Source organism: Myotis brandtii, unplaced genomic scaffold, assembly GCF_000412655.1.
Source record: "Myotis brandtii unplaced genomic scaffold, ASM41265v1 scaffold278, whole genome shotgun sequence".
Lineage (NCBI taxonomy): Eukaryota > Metazoa > Chordata > Mammalia > Chiroptera > Vespertilionidae > Myotis > Myotis brandtii.
Genome location: NW_005360594.1, coordinates 92,511 through 97,952, shown reverse-complemented (window position 1 = coordinate 97,952; position 5,442 = coordinate 92,511).

Here is a 5,442-nt window from a genome sequence, read left to right as displayed (position 1 = left end):
ACACACACACACACACACATATATATATATTTTAAGAAGTCCTCAATAATATTAGCTGTCATTATTATTATTCAGGGGTGTAATTAATTGATCTTCTGCCCTCCTTCACCTAAGTGTGCCCCTCCCATTCACATGCATGTTAATGTTTTCAGTGGAATCTTATATAAATGCCTGGGCATGTTTCAAGAATAAATGCAGTGTATGTGTAGAGAGACAGAATTAATCAAAGAGAATCAGGGTCAGGAGACCTAGACATCTCATCTGTAATTCAGCCACTGGTCAAGGTGGAATCTGAATATAAAAGGCTGAATTACAGGTGCCTCAACCTGGGGCATCTCTCTGGGTAAGAGAGGCAATAATAAGACCTAATAACAATCCTCCACCTTGCGTGCTGATTTCTTAAAATTCCAAGTGCTCTCCTGCCCAACCTTTGTCATGTGGACCCTGAAACACCCCCAGTATTATAAAGTGGGACCCTTACTTCCTCCTCCTCAGGTAGGATTGCTTCCATTTTGTGAGAACTTGGGAGTTGGAGGCTCCAGCTTGGTCACAAATGGTCCAGTGCCTGAAGCTCCCGTGCGCCCTGACTCTCAGCTCATGTTCCCTCCTCACATCTCCTCTGTGAGAGCTCAGCCTCTTCTGGAGCAGCTGAACTTTGCAAAAGCGCACTGAGGGCTACTTGCATTTACATTTCCAACTCTTTTTTCTCTTTGGCATTTTGTTTCTATTTTTTATGCTCCTTTTTTGGTGTTTAATGTGTCTTTGTAAGGCACATGTCATCCTTTCTGGAATGAGATGGCATATAAGTGCATACATATAGGCATACATAACATGTCTACTGATATTTGAGAAGGACATCACATACAAATGCATCCTCCAGGTCACTGGTATTTAAGAGCATGAGGGGGAGAGGAAGGAAAGGGAGCTATGTTTTTCAAAATATATATGCCAGTATTCTTTCTGACTTATCCCAACCCCCACTCTCAGGGACCCAGGTAGTATTAGCATCATGGTGGAGGTGGGTTTATATTTTGAAAAATTCTCCCAGGTTATTTCAAAATGCGTGTTGCCCAGCCCTCCAGCCATGGCCAAAGAGCCACATCCCCAGGTTTCTCAGCTCTGCTTCTGCGTTTGGCCAGAAAGCACCCCACTCTGCAGAGGAGCTCATCTCTCCGTGGAAATGCACACAGGAGTCACGATGTAGTGCTATGCCTGTGGCTTAGAGAGGGACAGAGTAAGGAACAGACAGTTGAAGGCATTTCTGAATCTTTGGGAAGCCTTTGATGAGGCCATTGTCTGCTATGGGACCAAATGTCACCCAAATAAAGATTCCTCTTCATAATCCCTTATGGTATTCAGCGCTAGAGAAAACAGACTCTCCAGGGAAGCTGAATTCTGCCTGCCTGTACATGAGGAGAATCGCAGTGCCCGTCACGCTGTCATTTTCTCCCCCACTACCTTCTAGGGCAGTGGTTCTCAACCTTCTGGCCCTTTAAATACAGTTCCTCATGCTGTGACCCAACCATACAATTATTTCGTTGCTACTTCATAACTGTAATGTTGCTACTGTTATGAATCATAATGTAAATATCTGATATGCTGGATGGTCTTAGGCGACCTCTGTGAAAGGGTCGTTTGACTGCCAAAGGGGTCACGACCCACAAGTTGAGAACCGCTGTTCTAGGGGATTCTATTCGATCCAGCACATATCGAATTCCAGGCACCATGTTACATACAGGTCGTAAAGATGCCATGTTGCATATGGGGTCATAGAGATCAGCGGGGCTGGTCCTGGGCTCTGGACACTAACAGTCTGCAGGGTGCAGAGCGAAACACACGTCCCATTGGAGTGATGCTTTCCTCGGGTTTCCCTTATAATGACATCGTCCTTTTTCTCAGTAGTTTCTGGAAAACTTTGTTCTCTGAATGTTTAAATGCTCCAATCATATGGTTTTTGTTGTTGATTTTTTTAATTTCAGTGGAAGACAGGCTTTGGAGGGGTTTTCTGTTTTGTTTGTTTGGTTTGGGCTGTTTGCTGCTCTATACTTTCTGCTGCCCTATCTCCCCATTGTCAGAACATGGTCCCTTTATGAGTCTCTCTCATGAGCAATGCAGCGCCTTTCCTACGGCCACAGCTCACAGGACTGGAGGTGAACATTGAACCCAAGCTGGGCCAGATGGGTTTTCCAGGCTGGGAATTCGGAGTTGAAACTCTGAGAAACAAGCCAGGTGGTCTTGGGGCTGAGGTGGCCATTCTGAGGTGACTGTGTGGAACTCAGGGCAGTGAACATGTGAAATGGGGAGGGGCCTGCAGAAGGAGGGGTCTGCACTCAACGCCCAGAGAGAAGCTGGAATGAAAGGCCACATAAAATGAAGGAAAAATGAGTCTGAGCATGAGGAAGTGAGAAAAGCATATGGGCCATATGAAAGTTCTCTTTTGATTATTTCAGGTTTCTCAGTGAAATAAAAGGCAAGGTGTCAGCTGACAGTAGGAATGGGGAGGGGGTGGGCAACTTGAGAAGAAAGAGGAAGGTGTGAATTACTCATCTCTGAGTGGGGGAGTGAGTTGACTAGGGGGATGTGGTAGGAGTGACAAACAGCACTGGGCTCATTGAAGTGACTAAATGGAGACAAGTCATCTAGTTGTGTGCTTTTCCTCTGACCACTCCCCCCGGTGTGGGAATGAGCAGGAAGAAAGTTGCCTTTAATCAGCACTGGGTTTTCCTCCAGTTGAGTAAGACAGAGGAAGAGACGAGCAAAGAACTTATTATGTCTGTGAAGGAATGATTATAATAATGAAACATGGGATCTGGTGAGGGTGTGTGTGACAAGTGGACCATGAAATGATGGCAGGGTTAAAGATCCCATGTGGTCTAAGAATTAGTGGTATCGGGGTATAAGGGAGCAAGCTCCAGAGAGAAAAGCCTGCGTTTGGAGAATGGGATATTCAAAACACGGATTATGGGTGTGTGTGTGGTAAATAATGACAAAGAGTAAGGTGAGCGTGAGCAGGGGTGGGTGGTTAAAACAAGGGGAGATGAGAAGATTGGGAGCCTGAGAGGTAGAGGTCCTGGAGGTATCATCTATGTGGATACTGAGACCATCAAGTGTTGTACCAGTAGGGTTAGAGGGAGAGAGTGGGAAACGAGAAGAAGGAACCCAAAACCTTTAAACGGCTTCAATAAGGAGGAACAACAGATTGTACTGAATGGTGCATGTGTAAAAAGAACCTATGTGTGTGCATGTGTGTGTGCGTGTGTGTGCATGTGTATGCATGTTTGTTTGTGTGTGTGTGTGTGTGTGTGTGTGTGTGTGTGTGTGTGTGTTTATAGGGGAGGAATGAAGGTCTGAAAGTGGCCCTGAAGAGGAAGGAGGACCCCTTCCCCACTCACAGTCCAGTGGTGTGAGATAAATGTTGGACTTGAGTGGGCCGTGAGGGTGGGGAAAGTGTACTCAGGGAAGAGCCTGGTTTCAGCAGAGCAAGGAGAAGGAGACGTTCAGCTATTGAGGACAGAGGGGATGCTGCTGCTGCTGGCTCATGAGTTGCAGAGGACTCAGTGGGAGAGTTCAAAGCAATATGGGTTTGATTAGGGGATTTAAGTTTTATGGGGGTGAGAGGCAGGTGGAGAAGAAAGACCTGGGATTGTGGGCATCTTGTGGTGGCCTAGGGAAAGAGGAATGTCGGGCCAGATGGGAGTGGCACTGAGGGTCTCCTACTGGGAGGTGAACAACCCATTGTAAGTGTAGTAGTCTTCTTGAAAGTAGATTCTTAGGCAGATGGTAGCAGTGAGCAGGAAATATTGGAGAAGGGGTGCTTTGTGGTATTCCTGATGGTGGAGGCATGGCTGGGTAGGCATGGGACATAGCAGTGGGCACATGACACAAGCTCAACCAAACGCAGACCCTGGTCCCATCAGAGATGGTCTCTAATACTGGGAATCAATAATCCAGGTTTTAGTGATCACTGTACACATCCCTGCTATAGATCCACAGTCCATTATCCTTTATTCTGAAATCCCCAAACTGAAAACCCAAAGGTTTTACATTAAACATCCTTAATCCTAACATTGTGAATATTCATGCATTTTACCATAAAACTGTTAATGGGTTTGATTATGGGGTTCAGCTTCACACCCTACTGGGGGTGATACAGAGTCCACAGTATACTCTTTGTATTATGCTTATAAAATTGCAAAAGTTCGAAAACTCATCTGATTCCAAAAGTAAGGCTTTTGGATTTATAGAGCCAGCCAACTATATAAAAGTCCTTCTGAAGCCAACCTAGGCGTGGCAGCTTCATGGGATTTGACCCCACCACGACACACTGTGAAGAGCACTGTGGGCTCTCCCAGGACCAGGGTTTCTATGGGCCTGACCTGCTCCCTCTCCATCTTCTCGCTTTTAGTTTCCAGTTCTTCTATGGATCAAAACAGAGTGGGAAGAAAAGCAAAAATAAATGCTTTAAGAGAAGCTATACCCCTGTGTGTTTCTTCTCTCTTTATTGCTAAGTATCTTTGACATAAAATCATCTGCTCTGGGAGAAAGTTAAAGAATTTTAATTCAGTTGTTGAGATTCATACCCACTGGAGATTCCAGGGCTGCTGCTGACCATGGTTCCTGCCACTAGAGAAAACTGTCTTTACAGAGTGAAGGTAAAGAAGACAGTTCCAATGACATGGGTTGAACTCTAATGCTATATGTCTTGTCCCCTCTTTACTTCTTGCCTTCTTGTTATGTGATCTAATAACCTAACTTGCTATTTTAGCTTCTCAGTAAGTTTAGTTACATTGGCAAATATCTTAATGACACAGGCTTATGTTTTGTTTTTAATTTATGGAGGTAAAATTCACATAATGGCATGGGTTTTCATTACAAGACTAGAGGCCCAGTATAAGAAATTCATGCATGGGGGGAGGAGGGGTCCCTCAGCCCGGCCTGCACTCTCTTCAATCTGGGACCCCTCAGGGGATGTCGGACATCCCTCTCACAATTCGGGACTGCTGGCTCCTAACCGCTCTGCCTGCCTGGGGTCCCTCAGCCCGGCCTGCACTCTCTTCAATCTGGGACCCCTCAGGGGATGTCGGACATCCCTCTCACAATTCGGGACTGCTGGCTCCTAACCGCTCACCTGCCTGCCTGCCTGATCACCCCTAACTGCCCTCCCCTGTCGGCCTGATCGCCCCTAACTGCCTCTGCCTCGGCCCCCGCCACCATGGCTTTGTCCAGAAGGAGGACCGGACGACTGGAAGATGTCCAGTTGACCAGGTCTAATTAGCATTTAACCCTTTTATTAATATAGATGGAAATTCTGTAAGTAAAAATGCTTGCAAACTACTTCACATCTTCAATGGGGAGACTCTATCTTTGTGTCCATACCTTCTCCCTACCTGATCCGCTTAGTACTAATTTCTGAAATGCCTGCCGAGGGGATGTAGCAAGGAG